Genomic DNA, 20029 nt, shown 5'->3' with positions numbered 1-20029 from the left:
CACAGGAGCGCCGAAACCCCCCCCCCCCCCGTCTCCTGGCACCGCTCTAATCCCCACCGTCGGCTCTAATAGGTGCCCAAAAACTCAGCTGTATGTTAGCAAAACAAAGGGATTAATTTTGCTAACATTGAACCCCCTTTCAGCCAATCAGGTGTGCAGGGTCTGTGTTACCTGTCACCTGATTGGTTGAAACGACGGGCTCTGTGATTGGACGCGTGATAGGTGTCCAATCATAGCTGAGGAGGAGTGGGCTAGAGAAGACATCAGGGTCAGGGAAGAAATGGGGGACACCGGATATCACCGTCACCCGCTGCCCACCCGAGACAAGGCAAGTGCTGGGGAGATGGGCAGCACAGTGGCAGCGTTTGATGGGCAGAGTTGCTGCGTTTGATGGGCACAGTGAGGCTGCAATTGATGGGTGTTTTTTTTCAGAATCTTTCAGTTTATTTGCACCCCCAAAAATTTTGAGCACCACCACCAATAACACTGAGGCTTAGCGGAGTGTAAGGAATGAATAGGACATATGCCCCATGAATCATTCAGGCTTGTCAGTGATTAAACACCAAGGATCGAAGAACCTCAATGGATATAGGCGTGGAAACAGTTTATTAAAAAATGTTGCTTGTCTTGCAAAACGCTCTCAAACCAAGGTTTTACTGTATATGTAAAGCGCTGTGTAAATTGATGGCGCTATAACAGTATCTCATGGACAGAGGACAGAGTGGGGGGTTGTAGTCAGATGGGGAGTAACAGTGGGGTTCAGTGTCTTTTCACTCACAGTGATTGCAGAATCTGCTCTGCTGGAAAACAAAGACTACTGAACACGACTCCTCATATCCAAATCATATGAGGTATCTGCTCTCCACAAATCACAGCTGGCTGGGCATGCCGGTGTGAACTGCCAATATTTTAGAATTCTTATACACTGACTTTTTTTTCCATTAATGGACTGATTTTGTTATAAAATTCTGAAACAAAATGTATGGTGATTTATAGTTATGGCTTTATGATTAAGGCTGTGTGACCATTGAATGGAGCACAACACCATATAGACACGCACGCTCCGCCGGAGGCATGATTGCATGCTGATTGGACCCAGGGGATGCCAATCAGCGGGTCCGGCAGACCCGATGTCCTCTGACCACCCGTGATCATTCCCTCAAGTCCCGCCCGGAGAAAAGTCCGCTCAATTTGAGCGCGTCTCCAGGTAGCCGGGGCCAGCGAAGGAGGCGTCGCTGGCCCCGTCACCTGGTATGGACTTAAAGGGGAACCCCTACGCCGAAAAAAATCGGCGTGGGGTCCCCCCCAGGTCCACATCAGACCCTCATCCGAGCACGCTACCCGGCCGGCCAGGAAAGGGGGGGAAGAGCGAGCGCCCCCCCTCCTGAGCCGTACCAGGCTGCGTGCCCTCAACATGGGGGGTGCCTTGGGGAAGGGGGGTCACAGCCCCCCCACCCCAAAGCATCTTGTCCCCATGTTGATGAGGACAAGGATCTCTTCCCAACAACCCTGGCCCTTGGTTGTCGGGGGCCCCCGATGTGAATGAGTATGGGGTACAATGTACCCCTACCCATTCACCTGTGAAAAAAAGTAAAAAAAACCACAAGGGTTAAAATAGTTTATTGCACAGCTCCGGGGGTCTTCTGTCCGTCTTCGGGGGTCTTCTCGCCGGACTCCTCCTCTATCTTCTGCTAGCTCTTTTACTAGCGGAGGAGCCCGGCTTTCTTCTCCGCCGCCGCCCTCTTCTTCCGACTTCGGGGGTCTTGTCCCCCTCTTCGGTTCTTCTAGCTCTTTTAAAGGTGGTGGCCCGGTCTTCTGTCGCCGCGCAGGCCCCCCTTCCCCAAGGCACCCCCCCATGTTGGCACGCGGCCTGGTACGGCTCAGGAGGGGGGGCGCTCGCTCGTCCCCCCCTACCCTGGCCGGCTGGGTAGCATGCTCCGATAAGGGTCTGATGTGGACCTGGGGGGGACCCCCACGCCGATTTTTTTGGCGTAGGGGCTCCCCTTTAAGTCCATACCAGGTGACGGGGCCAGCGACGCCTCCTTCGCTGGCCCCGGCTACCTGGAGACGCACTCAAAATGAGCGGAAATTCCTCCGCGTGTGTGGGCGAGTCTGTTCATTTCAAAAGTACGGCGGATAGTCCAGCGGACTTAGTACGCCGTACTAGTCTGCTGAAAAAGTGCCGTGTGTGGGCAAGTAGCCTGTTCGGAAAGTCCGGTGGGAAGTCCGCCAGATAGTCGGCTACGTGTGTACGCGGCATTAGAGTACCTGAACTTCCTTTCCAACCCTCTGATCCCATGTCAAGAGACTGTTCATTGTCTACGGTTTTTGCAAATAAAATCCATTTAAGTGGATCTGTCGTCAGTCTCTCAAGTTACTGGGCCATCTACCACGGGACAACCCGTGGCCCAATCTAACCAGCAGCTCCTTCGGGGGTTAGTGCTACATTTGTATATATCTCTTTGGGATGTGGTGCCCTTGATCGCCTGACACCTGGCAGGTTCAATACAACTTATTTTGGTGGTATTTCATGACAACTTTGTTTTTTTTAATATATAAAATTCCCGACCCCAACCGGTATAGATAGAACACCTTGGGGATGATTTAGAGCAGAGACTGTGAGCCAGGACTTCTCGTCCACATCAGTGCCTGACCTCACCAATGTTCTTCTGCAAGAATGGTCAAACATTCCCATAGACACACTCCAAAACCTTGTGGACAACCTCCCCAGAAGAGTTGAAGCTGTTATAGCTGCAAAGGGTGAGCCAACTCAATATTGAACCCTACGGAATAAGACTGGGATGCCATTAAATTCATGTAAAGGCAGGTGTAATATGGTGTGTGTATACACAGACGTTTAGAAATAAATGTAAACAAACATATTAAAACATGAAATCATGGATGGTGTCAATAGGGCAGTGGCCAGTGTCAGTAAAACAGGGGAATATGTGCCGCACGTGGTGATTAGGATGTGCCCAGGCTCACCCTGTGGGCATACCATTGGGAATGCCATAATCCTGGTATCCTCTTCAACAGCGGGCGGTCCGCTTTCAGATAAAAGTGGTCTCTGCGGTGGATTTGTCGCAAGATCACTTTTATCGTCGGAGGGAGAAGGGCCCCCCGCCGTGCTGCGGCCATCTCCACCGCTTACCAGAGCTGTCTGTAGTGGCAGAGACGATCGTGTCCTCTTCCCTGTGAGGCTGGATGCCACGTGAGGGAAAGATGCCCCCACTCTGCTCCATACCATTGGATGGCGGAAGAGACTTCAAAGGTCACTTCCCCCTAATGGTCTTAAAAGGGGATTTTTTTTGTAAATAAAAAGACATTTAAGTGTAAATGTGATATCTGAGGTCTGCTTGACCCCCAGAACTCACATTTAGGAGGTCCTGTCACGCTTTTTTTCTATCACTTTTTTTAAAAGGACAGAGTACAAATAAAATAAAGAAGAAATTTTTTTTTTTTTTAGGTAACCCGCCGAGCTCACACGCAGAAGCGAACGCATACGTTAGCATGTGAAAACTGTGTTAAAAAGCCCTCTTTACCCCTCACCCCCCCCTCCGCTCCTCACACCCCCCTCTCTACCCCTCACACACCCCCCCTCTCTACTCCTCACACACCCCCCCTCGTCTACTCCTCACACACACCCCCCCTCCGCTGCTCACACACCCCCCCTCTCTACCCCTCACACACCCCCCCTCTCTACTCCTCACACACACCCCCCCTCCGCTCCTCACACACCCCCCCTCTCTACCCCTCACACACACCCCCTCTCTACTCCTCACACACACCCCCCCCCCCCCCACTCCTCACACCCACACCTAGGGTTGCCTAGGTGTGGGAGAGGCACAGACATGGCAGGATCCAGGGGGGTGCTGATTTACACCCAGATTTCAGTTGTGCCCTCCGTTTGATGTGATGTCTGATTGGCCACTGATCTCCCCCCACCATCGCCCGCACTCAGAGCTGGGAAAAGGCAATGGCATCCTACAGCAGTGAGAGGAGAAGTGGCAGAGTGGAGAGATGGCATCGGACTGTACACACACACTTTGATTACCGCCCCCCTATCTCCTCCAAGGGCTGCTCATCTCCTGGTGTTATGTTGAGAAGTGGCCCCCATCGAATAGTGCCCGGTATGTACTGCGCATGCGCCGTAAGGAACAGCACAACAGCTGATTTGCCGATCAGATGGGCTGACGTAATCAGAGCGCATGCGCACATCGTAGGAGGTATCTCTCGATGGGAGATACCATTTCACAGGTACAATTTAAATCTATACAAACAGCGGGGGAGACCGTAGTTCTCAGATTGTGCATCGCTGCTGCTGGAGGGCGGCTAGTGTGTGTTGAAGAGCTGGTTTTGTCTGTGTTGCAACCCGACCTTTCCCACAGGCAAAACCGGCCGTTCAACACAGCAAACCCGCCTGCAACACAGACAAAACCGCACCATCAGCACACTGTAAAGCCGCCCGCAACAGCGAGGCACAATGTGAGAACTACAGTCTCCCCCGCTGTTTGTATAGGTTTCAATTGTGGCCCTGAAATTGTATCTCCCATCGAGAGATGCCACCTACGATGCCCTGGTCACGTCACTCCAGCTGATTGGCAAATCAGCTGAAGTGCGGCTCCGTCCTGCGCATGCGCGGGTACTACTCGATGGGGGGGCACTTCTAGACAGAACACCGGCAGCAGGAAATGTGGATGGGGGGCGGTAATCACACTGTGTGTGTGTACAGCCCAATGTCATCTAAGAGCAATCCTGTCTCATGTGCTGGAGGAGCGCTGTAGTGACAGGAGAGGATGAGGAGGGAGAGGTCACAGGGAAATTGTACAAAATGGAGGAGGGGGGTAAAAGTTTGTGCTTTGGATGTTTGTGGAGAAGGAGGGTGGGCATTTATCTGTGCTGTGATTTGGGTAGGGAGGAAGAATGTGTGCAAGGAAAAGGGTAATTTGGAGGGGGTTGTGGATTTGTGGGGGGATTTGCTCTAGGAGGGGGGAGTGGGGGATTTTTTTTGCTAGGGGGAAGGATTTGTGTTAGGAGTGAGGGCTGGGGGAGGAGTGAGGGCTGGGAGTGGGGGTTGGGGGATTTGTGCTGGGAGTGGGGGTTGGGGGATTTGTGCTGGGAGAATGGATTGGGGGGGGTTATTGCTAGAAGGGGGATTGGGGAGGATTAGTGATTTGGGGGATTTGTTCTAGGAGGAGTGATTGGAGGCGGGAGGATTTGTGCTAGGAGAGGGAATTGGGGGGGTAGATTTCTGCTAGGAGGGGGGATAGGGGTGGGATGTGAGTTGGTGGGGGGGGCATAATAACTGTGTAGTGGATACTCCCACTTTGAATTAGATATAATGATGAAAAGTGACCCGCTGCCGCAGGCACCCGATATCTTATGGGTATGTAATGTGATTGGTATATATATGGAATGGAGGGGCTGCTGTAGTGATTGGCAAATGAATTGATGCATCAAAACTGACATGACATCGGTGTACAAGGATGTAATTAATGGCCATTCAAATAATGTGACAATAATGAGCAAATAAATATCCAAGACGTGAGAATTCATATAATACAATCCAGAGCACTTTAGGTGCTGATAACAGTAATAAATATATGAAAAAGAAGGTGGAGATGAATGTATAAAATACGGAGGATTCATCTGTCAATGTGCAGCGATTGCTATGAAGACAGCAGAATATTAATAGTGATTTATAAACAGACGACTCCGAAGTAAAGGGGGAGATGAGAAATCTGAGGCGACTTTCACACTAAAAAGTAGCGGCAATTTACCGCCGATACCCCCATCCCCCCCCCCAGTGTGAAAGTGCCCTAAATTGTTCTCTCTTGTAATCCTTTAATGTAATGGGGTGTCCTTTTCCAGTGTTGTAGGAGGGATTGTGGGGATTTGCGCTGGGAGGAGGGGGGCCCCTGTCGTGGAGGGAGTCAGAAGCCCCTGTCGTGGAGGGAGTCAGGGGCCCCTGTCGTGGAGGGAGTGGGGGGCCCCTGTCGTGGAGGAAGCTGGGGGGGCCCTGTCGTGGAGGAAGCCGGGGGGCCCTGTCGTGGAGGAAGCCGGGGGGGGCCCTGTCATGGAGTGAGCCGGGGGGGGCCCCTGTCATGGAGTGAGCCGGGGGGGCCCCTGTCAGGGAGGAAGCCTGAGGGCCCTTGTCAGGGAGGAAGTCCGAGGGCCCCTGTCAGATAGAATTTGGGAGGCCCCTGTCAGATAGAAGTCGGGAGGCCCCTGTCAGATAGAAGTCGGGGGGCCCCTGTCAGATAGAAGTCGGGGGGGCCCCTGTCATGGAGGGTGTGGGTTGCCCTTATCATGGAGGAAGTTTGGGGTCCCTGTCATGGAGGGTGTCAGGGGCTCCTGTCATGGAGGAAGTCGGGGGATTCTGTCATAAAGGAAGTTGGTGGGCCCCTGTCATGGAGGGTGTCGGGGGCCCCTGTCGTGGAGGGAGTCGGAGGCCCCTGTCGTGGAGGGAGTCGGAGGCCCCTGTCGTGGAGGGAGTCGGGGGCCCCTGTCGTGGAGGAAGCCGGGGGGGCCCTGTCATGGAGTGAGCCGGGGGGGGCCCCTGTCATGGAGTGAGCCGGGGGGCCCCTGTCAGGGAGGAAGCCTGAGGGCCCCTGTCAGGGAGGAAGTCCGAGGGCCCCTGTCAGATAGAATTTGGGAGGCCCCTGTCAGATAGAATTCGGGAGGCCCCTGTCAGATAGAAGTCGGGGGGGCCCCTGTCATGGAGGGTGTGGGTTGCCCTTATCATGGAGGAAGTTTGGGGTCCCTGTCATGGAGGGTGTCAGGGGCCCCTGTCGTGGAGGGAGTCGGGGGCCCCTGTCGTGGAGGGGGTCAGGGGGGGCCTGTCATAAATAAAGTCGGGGGGCCTGTCACGGAGGGTGTTGGGGGCCCAAGTCACGGGGGGTGTCGGGGGCCCCTGTCATTGGGGGTGTCAGGGGCCCCTGTCATGGGGGGTGTCAGGGGCCCCTGTCAGAGAGGGTGTCAGGGGCCCCTGTCAGGGAGGGTGTCGGGGCCCCTGTCAGGAAGTAAGTCGGGGGGCCCCTGTCACAGAGGAAGTCAGGGGGCCCCTGTCAGGAAGTAAGTCGGGGTTCCCCTGTCAGGAAGTAAGTCAGGGGCCCCTTCATGGAGGGTGTCGGGGGCCCCTGTTATGGAGGAAGTAAGGGGCCCCTGTCATGGAGGAAGTTAGGGGCCCCTGTCATGGAGGAAGTCTGGAGGGTGTCGGGGGGCCCCTGTCATGGAAGAAGTCGGGGGGCCCTGTCATGGAGGAAATCGGGGGCCCCTGTCATGGAGGGAGTCGGGGGCCCCTGTCATGGAGGGAGTCGGGCGGGCTGTCACAGAGGGTGTGGGGGGCCCCTGTAATGTAGAGTGTCGGGGGCCCCTGTCAGGGAGGGTGTCGGGGGTCCCCTGTCATGGAGAAAGTCAGGGGCCCCTGTCATGAAGGAAGTCGGTGGGCCCCTGTCATGGAGGGTGTCGGGGCCCCTGTCGTGGAGGGAGTTGGGGGGCCTGTCACGGAGGGTATCGGGGGCCCCTGTCACGGGGAGTGTTGGGGGCCCCTGTCACAGGGAGTGTCAGGGGCCCCTGTCACGGGGAGTGTCGGGGGCCCCTGTCAGAGAGGGTGTCGGGGGGCCCCTGTCAGGAAGTAAGTCAGGGGCCCCTTCATGGAGGGTGTCGGGGGCCCCTGTCATGGAGGAAGTCAGGGGCCCCTGTCATGGAGGAAGTCGGGGGCCCCTGTCATGGAGGAAGTCGGGGGCCCCTGTCATGGAGGAAGTCGGGGGCCCCTGTCATGGTGGAAGTCGGGATTCTGTCATAAAGGAAGTTGGTGGGCCCCTGTCATGGAGGGTGTCGGGCCCCTGTCGTGCAGGGAGTCGGGGGGGCCTGTCGTGGAGGGAGTGGGGGGGGCCTGTCGTGGAGGGAGTGGGGGGGGCCTGTCATGGAGGGAGTGGGGGGGGCCTGTCATAAAGGAAGTTGGGGGCCCAAGTCACGGGGGGTGTCGGGGGCCCCTGTCAGGGAGGGTGTCGGGGGCCACTGTCAGGGAGGGTGTCGGGGGGCCCCTGTCACAAAGGAAGTCAGGGGGCCCCTGTCAAGGAGGGTGTCAGGGGGCCCCTGTCATGGAGGAAGTCGGGGGCCCCTGTCATGGAGGAAGTCGGGGCCCGTGTCATGGAGGAAGTCGGGGGCCCCTGTCATGGGGAGTGTCGACGTCAGGGTGTTGGGGGCCCCTGTCATGGAGGAAGTCGGGGGCCCCTGTCATGAAGGAAGTCGGTGGGCCCCTGTCATGGAGGGTGTCGGGGCCCCTGTCGTGGAGGGAGTGGGGGGGCCTGTCGTGGAGGGAGTTGGGGGGCCTGTCACGGAGGGTAACGGGGGCCCCTGTCACGGGGAGTGTCGGGGGCCCCTATCACAGGGAGTGTCGGGGGCCCCTGTCACGGAGAGTGTCGGGGGCCCCTGTCAGAGAGGGTGTCGGGGGGCCCCTGTCAGGAAGTAAGTCAGGGGCCCCTTCATGGAGGGTGTCGGGGGCCCCTGTCATGGAGGAAGTCCCTGTCATGGAGGAAGTCGGGGGCCCCTATCATGGAGGAAGTCTGGAGGGTGTCGGGGGCCCCTGTCATGGAAGAAGTCGGGGGGGCCCTGTCATGGAGGAAGTCGGGGGGCCCTGTCATGGAGGAAGTCGGGGGGTCCTGTCATGGAGGAAGTCGGGGGGCCCCTGTCATGGAGGAATTCGGGGGCCCCTGTCATGGAGGAAATCAGGGCCCCTGTCATGGAGGGAGTCGGGGCCCCTGTCATGGAGGGTGTCGGGGGGCTGTCACAGAGGGTGTGGGGGGGCCCTGTAGTGGGGGGTGTCGGGGGGCCCTGTGACAGAGGGTTCAGGGGCCCTTGTCACAGGGAGTCAGGGGACCCCTGTCATGGAGGGTGTCGGGGTCCCCTGTCATGGAGGGTGTCAGGGCCCCTGTCTTGGAGGAAATCGGGGGCCCCTGTCATGGAGGAAGTTGGGGGGCCCTGTCATAAAGGAAGTTGGTGGGCCCCTGTCATGGAGGTTGTCGGGGGCCCCTGTCATGGAGGGAGTCGGGGTCTCTGTCATAAAGGATGTCGGGGGGGCTGTCATGGAAGGTGTCGGGGGGCCCGTCACTGTAGGTGTCGGGGACCCCTGTCACGGTGGATATGGGGGGGCCCCTGTCACGGGGAGTGTCGAGGGACCCTGTCACGGAGGGTGTGGGGGGCCCCTGTCAGGGAGGGTGTCGGGGGCCCCTGTCACGGAGGGTGTGGGGGGCCCCTGTCACGGAGGGTGTCGGGGGCCCCTGTCAGGGAGGGTGTCGGGGGCCCCTGTCAGGGAGGGTGTCGGGGGCCCCTGTCAGGGAGGGTGTCGGGGGCCCCTGTCAGGGAGGGTGTGGGGGGCCCCTGTCAGGGAGGGTTTCGGGGGCCCCTGTCATGGAGGGTGTGGGGGGGCCCCTGTCATGGAGGGTGTGGGGAGCCCCTGTCACGAAGTGTGTCGGGGGCCCCCTGTCACGGAGTGTGTCGGAGGCCCCTGTCACGGAGGGTGTCGGGGGGGCCCCTGTCAAGGAGGGTGTCGGGGGCCCCTGTCACAGAGGGTGTCAGGGGCCCCTGTCACAGAGGATTTCGGGCCCCCCTGTCACGGAGGGTGTCAGGGGCTCCTGTCACGGAGGGTGTGGGGGCCCCCCCTGTCACGGAGGGTGTCAGGGGCTCCTGTCAAGGGGGGTTTGGGGGGCGCCTGTAAAGGAGGATGTGGGGGGCCCCTGTCAAGGAGGATGTGGGGGGCCCCTGTCAAGGAGGGTGTGGGGGTGCCCTGTCAAGGAGGGTGTGGGGGGCCCCTGTCACAGAGGATATGGTGGACCACTGCCTGGCATTTCTCTTCCCTCAGACTAGAAAGGAGGAGAGAAAACACTGAGGGATCGTTACACAAGCCCGCCCACATCCCGACACTGGACCCGCCCCCATCAGGTGACATCGGTCATATGACACTTACTTTCTCTCCAATAGATGTGCTATGAAGAATGGGGGGGGGTGTAGTCTCCGATTTGTCCTCTGTAGGGCGCTGTGTCCTGTTAAAACAGCCTCTGAAGAGCACACGACCTCTTCCTGGCACAGCAGCAGCAAAGTAACGCCGCTCGGCCAGCCTCTGCCTTATAATCAGTTATCCACTCTTCATCTGATTGGAGGACTCGATCTTCATCTGAGTGGCCGAGGTGAGCAGCGCATAATCTCCATCTCCATGACAACGGGGGACACAGGCTGGTTCCATGTCACTGGGGGGGCAGTCTAGATGTCACAAGGGGGGGAAAGTCTGTGGGGGGGGCAAGTCTGGATGTCACCTGGGAGGGGGCAAGTCTGGATGTCACCTGGGGGGACATCCAGACTGGCCCCCACTGGTGGATGTCACTTGGGGTGGGGGGACAAGTCTGGATGTCACCTTGGGGGGACAAGTCTGGATGTCTTTTGGGGGGGCAAGTCTGGATTTCACCCAGGGCAAGTCTGTCACGGGGCGCAGTCTGGATGTCACCTGGGGGGGGCAAGTCTGGATGTCACCTGGGGGGGCAAGTCTGGATGTCACCCAGGGCAAGTCTGTCACGGGGCAGTCAGGATGTCAGGGGGCAAGTCTGGATGTCACCTGGGAAGCAAGTCTGGATGTCACATATGGGGGGGCAAGTCTTGATGTCTTCTGGGGGAGGCAAGTCTGGATGTCACCCAGGACAAGTCTGTCACGGGGGGGGGCAGTCAGGATGTCACATTGGGCAAGTCTGGATGTCACCGGAGGGGGGGCAAGTCTGGATGTCACCCAGGGCAAGTCTGTCACGTGGGGCAGTCTGAATGTCACACGGGGCAAGTCTGTCACCGGGGGAGGGCAAGTCTGGATGTCACCTGGGGGGACATCCAGACTGGACCCCCTGGTGGATGTCACCTGGGGGGGCAAGTCTGGATGTCACATATGGGGGGGCAAGTCTGGATGTCACCGGGGGGGCCCAAGTCTGGATGTCACCTTGGGGGGGCAAGTCTGGATGTCTTTTGGGGGGCAAGTCTGGATGTCACCCAGGGCAAGTCTGTCCCGGGGGGTGCAAGTCTGGATGTCTTTTGGGGGGGCAAGTCTGGATGTCACCCAGGGCAAGTCTGTCACTGGGGGCAGTCAGGAAGTCACATGGGGCAAGTCTGGATGTCAGGGGGCAAGTCTGGATGTCACCTGGGGGGCAAGTCTGGATGTCACCTGGGGGGGCAAGTCTGGATGTCACCTTGGGGGGGGCAAGTCTGGATGTCACCCAGGGCAAGTCTGTCACGGGGGGCAGTCAGGATGTCACATGGGGCAAGTCCGGATGTCACATGGGGCAAGTCTGGATGTCACCTTGGGGGGCAAATCTGGATGTCACCTTGGTGGGGGCAAGTCTAGATGTCACCTAGGGCAAGTCTGTCATGGGGGGGCAGTCAGGATGTCACATGGGGCAAGTCTGGATGTCAGGGGGCAAGTCTGGATGTCACCTGGGGGGGCAAGTCTGGATGTCACCTGGGGGGACATCCAGACTGCCCCGTGTGACATCCAGACTGGCCCCCCTGGTGGAGGTCACCTGGGGGGGCAAGTCTGGATGTCACATATGGGGGGCAAGTCTGGAAGTCACCTGGGGGGGCAAGTCTGGATGTCTTTTGGGGGAGGCAAGTCTGGATGTCACCCAGGGTAAGTCTGTCACGGGGGGGCAGTCAGGATGTCACATGAGGCAAGTCTGGATGTCACCGGGGGGCAAGTGTGGATGTCACCGGAGGGGGGGGCAAGTCTGGATGTCACCCAGGGCAAGTCTGTCACGGGGGGCAGTCTGGATGTCACACTGGGCAAGTCTGTCACCGGGGGAGGGCAAGTCTGGATGTCACCTGGGAGGGGGCAAGTCTGGATGTCACATGGGGGTGAAATCTTAATGTCACATATGGGGGGGCAAGTCTGGATGTCGCCCAGGGCAAGTCTTTCATGGGGGGGCAAGTCTGGATGTCTTTTGGGGGGGCAAGTCTGGATGTCACACAGGGCAAGTCTGTCATGGGGGGCAGTCAGGATGTCACATAGGGCAAGTCTGGATGTCAGGGGGCAAGTATGGATGTCACCTGGGGGGGGCAAGTCTGGATGTCACCTGGCGGGACATCCAGACTGCCCCATGTGACATCCAGACTGGCCCCCCTGGTGTATGCCACCTGGGGGGGCAAGTCTGGATGTCACCTAGAGGGGCAAGTCTGGATGTCACCCAGGGCAAGTCTGTCACGGGGCAGTCAGGATGTCAGGGGGCAAGTCTGGATGTCACCTGGGGGAGCAAGTCTGGATGTCACCTGGGGGGGCAAGTCTGGATGTCACATATGGGGGGGGCAAGTCTGGATGTCTTCTGGGGGAGGCAAGTCTGGATGTCACCCAGGGCAAGTCTGTCACGGGGGGCAGTCTGGATGTCACACTGGGCAAGTCTGTCACCGGGGGAGGGCAAGTCTGGATGTCACCTGGGAGGGAGCAAGTCTGGATGTCACATGGGGGTGAAATCTTAATGTCACATATGGGGGGGCAAGTCTGTCACGGGGGGCAGTCAGGAAGTCACATGGGGCAAGTCTGGATGTCACCTGGGGGGCAAGTCTGGATGTCACCTGGGGGGCAAGTCTGGATGTCACCTGGGGGGGCAAGTCTGGATGTCACCTTGGGGGGGGCAAGTCTGGATGTCACCCAGGGCAAGTCTGTCACGGGGGGCAGTCAGGATGTCACATGGGGCAAGTCTGGATGTCAGGGGGCAAGTCTGGATGTCACCTTGGGGGGCAAATCTGGATGTCACCTTGGGGGGGGCAAGTCTAGATGTCACCTAGGGCAAGTCTGTCATGGGGGGGCAGTCAGGATGTCACATGGGGCAAGTCTGGATGTCAGGGGGCAAGTCTGGATGTCACCTGGGGGGGCAAGTCTGGATGTCACCTGGGGGGACATCCAGACTGCCCCGTGTGACATCCAGACTGGCCCCCCTGGTGGAGGTCACCTGGGGGGGCAAGTCTGGATGTCACATATGGGGGGCAAGTCTGGAAGTCACCTGGGGGGGCAAGTCTGGATGTCTTTTGGGGGAGGCAAGTCTGGATGTCACCCAGGGTAAGTCTGTCACGGTGGGGCAGTCAGGATGTCACATGGGGCAAGTCTGGATGTCACCGGGGGCAAGTGTGGATGTCACCGGAGGGGGGGCAAGTCTGGATGTCACCCAGGGCAAGTCTGTCACGGGGGGCAGTCTGGATGTCACACTGGGCAAGTCTGTCACCGGGGGAGGGCAAGTCTGGATGTCACCTGGGAGGGGGCAAGTCTGGATGTCACATGGGGGTGAAATCTTAATGTCACATATGGGGGGGCAAGTCTGGATGTCGCCCAGGGCAAGTCTTTCATGGGGGGGCAAGTCTGGATGTCTTTTGGGGGGCAAGTCTGGATGTCACCCAGGGCAAGTCTGTCACGGGGGGGCAGTCAGGATGTCACATAGGGCAAGTATGGATGTCACCTGGGGGGGGCAAGTCTGGATGTCACCTGGCGGGACATCCAGACTGCCCCGTGTTACATCCAGACTGGCCCCCCTGGTGGATGTCACCTGGGGGGGGCAAGTCTGGATGTCACCTGGCGGGACATCCAGACTGCCCCGTGTTACATCCAGACTGGCCCCCCTGGTGGATGTCACCTGGGGGGGCAAGTCTGGATGTCACCTAGGGGGGCAAGTCTGGATGTCACCTGGGGGGGCAAGTCTGGATGTCACCCAGGGCAAGTCTGTCACGGGGGCAAGTCTGTATGTCACACCGGGCAAGTCTGTATGTCACATATGGGAGGGCAAGTCTAGGTGTTACATATGGGGGGGGCAAGTCTAGATGTCACATATGGGGGGGCAAGTCTAGATGTCACAAATGGGGGGGGCAAGTCTGGATGTCACATATGGGGGGGCAAGTCTGGATGTCACATATGGGGGGAAGTCTGGATGTCACCGGGGGGGCCCAAGTCTGGATGTCACCTTGGGGGGCAAGTCTGAAAGTCACCCAGGGCAAGTCTGGATGTCTTTTGGGGGGGCAAGTCTGGATGTCACCCGGGGCAGTCAGGATGTCACATGGGGCAAGTCTGGATGTCAGGGGGCAAGTCTGGATGTCACCTGGGGGGGCAAGTCTGGATGTCACCTGGGGGAACATCCAGACTGCCCCGTTTGACATCCAGACTGGATGTCACCTGGGGCGGCAAGTCTGGATGTCACATATGAGGGGGCAAGTCTGGATGTCACCTGGGGGGGCAAGTCTGGATGTCACCCAGGGCAAGTCTGTCACGGGGGGCAAGTCTGTATGTCACACCGGGCAAGTCTGTATGTCACATATGGGGGGGCAAGTCTAGATGTCACATATGGGGGGGCAAGTCTGGATGTCACATATGGGGGGGCAAGTCTGGATGTCACATATGGGGGGGCAAGTCTGGATGTCACATATGGGGGGGCAGGTCTGGATGTCACCCGGGGCAAGTCTGTCACGGGGGGGGCAAGTCTGGATGTCTTTTGGGGGGGCAAGTCTGGATGTCACCCAGGGCAAGTCTGTCACGGGGGCAGTCAGGATGTCACATGGGGCAAGTCTGGATGTCAGGGGGCAAGTCTGGATGTCACCTGGGAGGGGGGACATCCAGACTGCCCCGTTTGACATCCAGACTGGCCCCCCTGGTGGATGTCACCTGGGGGGGCAAGTCTGGATGTCACATATAAGGAGGCAAGTCTGGATGTCACCTGGGGGGGCAAGTCTGGATGTCACCCAGGGCAAGTCTGTCACGGGGGACAAGTCTGTATGTCACACCGGGCAAGTCTGTATGTCACATATGAGGGGGCAAGTCTGGATGTCACATATGAGGGGGCAAGTCGGGATGTCACATATGGGGGGGCAAGTCTGGATGTCACATATGGGGGGGCAAGTCTGGATGTCACATATGGGGGGGCAAGTCTGGATGTCACTTATGGGGGCGGGCAAGTCTGGATGTCACATATGGGGGGGAAGTCTGGATGTCACCGGGGGGGGCCCAAGTCTGGATGTCACCTTGGGGGGGGCAAGTCTGGATGTCTTTTGGGTGGGCAGGTCTGGATGTCACCCAGGGCAAGTCTATCACTGGGGGGGGGCAGTCTGGATGTCACATATGGGGGGCAAGTCTGGATGTCACATATGGGGGGGTGGTAAGTCTGGATGTCACCTGGGGGGGCAAGTCTGGTTTCACAGCAGGGGGCAAGTCTGGATGTCACCTGGGAGGGGGCATGTCTGAATGTCATCCAGGGCAAGTCTGTCACAGGGGGGCATTCTGGATGTCTCACCGGGGGGCAAGTCTTGATGTCACAGCAGGGGGGCAAGTCTGGATGTCACCCAGGGCAAGTCTGTCACAGAGGGGCAGTCTGGATGTCACACGGGGCAAGTCTGCATGTCACCGGGGGGAGGGCCAGTGTGGATGTCACCAGGGGGGCCAGTCTGGATGTCACACGGGGCAAGTCTGTCACAGGGGGGACAAGTCTGGATGTCACCTGGTGGGGGCCAGTCTGGATGTCACAGGGCGGGCAAGTCTGGATGTCACACGGGGCAAGGATGTCACCTGGTGGGGCAAGTCTGTATGTCACATATGGGGGGGCAAGTCTGGATGTCACAGAGGGGGGTGGCAAGTCTGGATGTCACAAGGGGGGGCAAGTCTGGATGTCTCAGGGGGCAGGTCTGGATGTCTCACGGGGTAAGTCTGTCACGGGGGAGGGGCAAGTCTGTATGTCACATATGGGGGGCAAGTCTGGATGTCACATATGGGGGGGGCAAGTCTGGATGTCACATATGGGGGGGCAAGTCTGGATGTCACATATGGGGGGGCAAGTCTGGATGTCACATATGGGGGGGGCAAGTCTGGATGTCACATATGGGGGAGGGCAAGTCTGGATGTCACATATGGGGGGGCAAGTCTGGATGTCACATGGGGGGGCAAGTCTGGATGTCACATATGGGAGGTGAAGTCTGGATGTCACAGAGAGGGGTGGCAAGTCTGGATGTCACAAGGGGGGGCAAGTCTGGATGTCTCAGGGGGCAAGTCTGGATGTCACAGAGGGGGGGCAAGTCTGGATGTTACAAGGGGGGGGCAGGTCTGGATGTCTCACGGGGTAAGTCTGTCATGGGGGAGGGGCAAGTCTGTATGTCACATATGGGGGGGCAAGTCTTGATGTCACATATGGGGATGTCACATATGGGGGGAGGGCAAGTTTGGATGTCACGGGGGGGGCGGCAAGTTTGGATGTCACCAGGGGGGGCCAGTCTGGATGTCACCAGGGGGGGCCAGTCTGGATGTCACAAGGGGGCCAAGTCTGGATGTTACAGAGGGGGGGGCGGCAAGTCTGGATGTCACAGAGGGGGGCGGCAAGTCTGGATGTCACAGAGGGGGGTGGCAAGTCTGGATGTCACAGAGGGGGGTGGCAAGTCTGGATGTCACAAGGGGGGCAAGTCGGATGTCACAGAGGGGGGGCAAGTCTGGATGTTACAAGGGGGGGCAGGTGTGGATGTCTCACGGGGTAAGTCTGTCACGGGGGAGGGGCAAGTCTGTATGTCACACCGGGCAAGTCTGTATGTCACATATGGGGGGTCAAGTCTGGATGTCACATATGGGGGGGGTCAAGTCTGGATGTCACATATGGGGGGGGCAAGTCTGGATGTCACATATGGGGGGAGGGCAAGTCTGGATGTCACAGGGGGGGGCGGCAAGTTTGGATGTCACCAGGGGGGGCCAGTCTGGATGTCACCAGGGGGGGCCAGTCTGGATGTCATACGGGGGGGGAAATCTGGGTGTCACATGGGGCAAGTCTGTCATGGGGGGGCAGTCTGGATGTCACCTGGTGGGGGCAAGTCTGTATGTCACATATGGGGGGGCGGCAAGTCTGGATGTCACCTGGGGGTGGCAAATCTGGATGCCACCTGGGGGGGCAAGTCTGGATGTCACCTGGGAGGGGGCATGTCTGAATGTCATCCAGGGAAAGTCTGTCACACGGGGCAAGTCTGGATGTCACCGGGGAAGGGCAAGTCTGGATGTCACCGGGGGGAAGGGCAAGTCTGGATGTCACCCGGGGGAAGGGCAAGTCTGGATGTCACCGGGGGGAAGGGCAAGTCTGGATGTCACATGGGGGGCAAGTCTGGATGTCACACGAGGCAAGTCTGTATGTCACATATGGGGGGGCGGCAAGTTTGTATGTTACGATGGGGGGGCGGCAAGTCTGGATGTCACAGAGGGGGCGGCAAGTCTGGATGTCACAAGGGGGGGCAAGTCTGGATGTCACAAGGGGGGGCAAGTCTGGATGTCTCACGGGGCAAGTCTGTCACGGGAGGCAAGTCGGATGTCACAGAGGGGGGGCAAGTCTGGATGTTACAAGGGGGGGCAGGTCTGGATATCTCACGGGGTAAGTCTGTCACGGGGGGGGGGGGGGGCAAGTCTGGATGTCACATATGGGGGGCAAGTCTGGATGTCACATATGGGGGGGCAAGTCTGGATGTCGCATATGGGGCAGGCAAGTCTGAATGTCACATGGGGGAAAGTCTGTCACAGGGGCAAGTCTGGAGGTCACATATGGGGGGCAGGCAAGATGTCACATATGGGGGGGCAGGCAAGATGTCACATATGGGGGGGCAGGGAAGTCTGGATGTCACATATGGGGGGGCAGGGAAGTCTGGATGTCACATATGGGGGGGGCAGGGAAGTCTGGATGTCACATATGGGGGGGAAGGCAAGTCTGGATGTCACATGGGGGGAAAAGTCTGTCACAGGGGCAAGTCTGGAGGTCACAGAGGGGGGGCAAGTCTGGAGGTCACATGGGAGGGCAGTCTGGATGTCACGGGGGGGCCACAGGCTACACTGGCTGGGTGTCATGGGGGGGCCACAGGCTGCATGCCACAGGAGGTACACAATGGTTGGCACAGGCTGCCTGGATGTCACAGGGAGGCACAGGCGCCCTGCATTATAAGGGGTGATGCCTATTTTCACGCCCTGCATTACTTGGGGATACCTATTTTTAGGGATGCACCAAAATTTCGACCGCCGAAACATATCGGCTGAAAATGGCCCTTTTGGCAAAAAGCAGAAAGAGAATTTTTGCCGATACTTGCACGGAAAATTGGGTGGGGCTCTGCCCCTGGTGCCGCATATCAGGGGGGCTTCCTAGATCATAGAAAAGAGGAGAGCCGCCGCCTGTTTCATTATAGCACCGGGAACATCACAGCTTTAATTTCAATATCTGTGTTCCCTGCTGCGTGCTGTCACATACAGCCCCTCTACCTTGTCCATGCACTTTGATAAACAGATCAAACCTCTTTTCTATGATCTAGGAAGCACCCCTGATAGGCGGCACCAGGGGCGGGGGGGCGCTATAATGATACAAGCGGCGGCTCTCTCCCTTCACTGGCTGCAATGGCGACACTGGCTGCACTACCGGGGACATAGGCCGGGACGCTGGCTGCACTACCGGGGACATAGGCCGGGACGCTGGCTGCACTACCGGGGACATAGGCTGGGACACTGGCTGCACTACCGGGGACATAGGCTGGGACGCTGGCTGCACTACCGGGGACATAGGCCGGGACGCTGGCTGCACTACTGGGGACACTGGCTGGCTGCATCTGACGAGCACTGGTGAGGCTGCATTGATCTCTTGTATCATATCTTCAGTCTCTGACCATCTCCTGTACCATGTCCTCGGTCTCTGACCATCTCTACAGTCTCTGACCATCTCCTGTATAAATTTTTATTTTAAAAACAGTCATTTTCGGTATCGGTGTTATTCGGTTTTCGGGATCAAGGAAGATTTATTTTCGGTTTCGGCACCAAAAAACCCATTTGGTGCATCCTTACCTATCTTCACAGCCTGCATTACTGGAGGGGATACCTATTTTAAATACTTTCATTACAACAAGAGGGATGCTAAATTTCACAGCCTGTAATATTATAAGAGGGGATACAGAATTTCACGACCTGCATTAGTACTATTGTGGGAGGACACAAACTTAACCCCCCAACTGTCATAGAGGGGGGAAAAAGGAAACCGGTAGCAGTTATTATTGTCATTATTTGGGGGTGACGTGTATTAGTGGCAGGGGCTCAGTCTGGTGTTTCAGTTGGACGGGGGTCAGTCTGAGGTGTCAGTAGTTTGTTATGGGGGGTGTCAGTCTAGGGGGTGGTGATCTACCTGTCTGTGTAGCCAGCGGTTGGGGTAATTCCTAATTTTTAGTGGTTTGGAGTAGGTAGGTTTCCTCACTCCTCAGCGAACTTATTATTATATTTCAATTAAACAATTTTTTACAAACTTTGTGACCGGGTTCACACTATTGCGAATTGGATGAGGGTTTCCACCGCATCCAATGCGCATAGCAGGAGATTGTGAGCGACTCTCTATGGAGCCGGTTCACACATCTCTGCAGTCTCCAGTGTGAATTGCACAGGAGTCCTGCGCGTCTTTTGATTCATTTCAGGTCTGAATTCAGCCAAAATTTTGAGCTGAAACATTGAATGGAGACGCCCCGGACTCCTGCTGTGAGCCGCTGCATTCCCCATGTGAGCCCAGCCAGTTCTAAATGGAAATTTAAATCCCTGGCCCATCCATTTTTTAGTTAACCAACGTTAGAGGTATGTTACCATGCATTTCTAAATTTATCAGTTTCTGACTCTTCAATGTTTTTCTTTTTCAGCTTCCCCCATCTGTTTGGGCTGTCACCATGCAGATCTGCAATTTTCTCATCCGCCCGTGATTGGCCGTGTACTTTTGGAGTGGAAACATATATACCAATTCTTTATGCAGCTCACCTTTACACTTTTCCAATCTTGTATCGTCCGTCACCATAAATGGTTTCTTGAATAAAATTCACTGTTTTTAAAAGTTTAAAAATAATATGCTTTTAACATCAATAAAATGGTCAGTGCCTTTTTTTGCTCATACTCTTGTCTTGTTGCTTATTTCCTTAACTTTTTGTCTTTCAGTTTGCTGTTTGTTTTTGACATCCAGAAGGTTTTACACCCTTTATGACCATATTGTTTGCT

The 20029-nt window shown here is 57.3% G+C and overlaps 1 long non-coding RNA gene across 1 annotated transcript; it reads left to right on the top strand.

Moving 5' to 3' along the window:
• Positions 1-10040: 10040 nt before the first annotated feature.
• On the top strand, positions 10041-19927 carry LOC143990244 (uncharacterized). Its single transcript, XR_013277240.1, has 2 exons — positions 10041-10190; positions 19681-19927. It is a non-coding gene; the product is annotated as an uncharacterized LOC143990244 (long non-coding RNA).
• Positions 19928-20029: the final 102 nt, after the last annotated feature.

Source organism: Lithobates pipiens, unplaced genomic scaffold (genome assembly GCF_037356315.1).
Source record: "Lithobates pipiens isolate NorthernLeopardFrog02 unplaced genomic scaffold, aLitPip1_a1.2 Scaffold_18, whole genome shotgun sequence".
Taxonomy (NCBI): Eukaryota; Metazoa; Chordata; class Amphibia; order Anura; family Ranidae; genus Lithobates; species Lithobates pipiens.
This window is presented reverse-complemented; position numbering and strand designations above follow the sequence as displayed.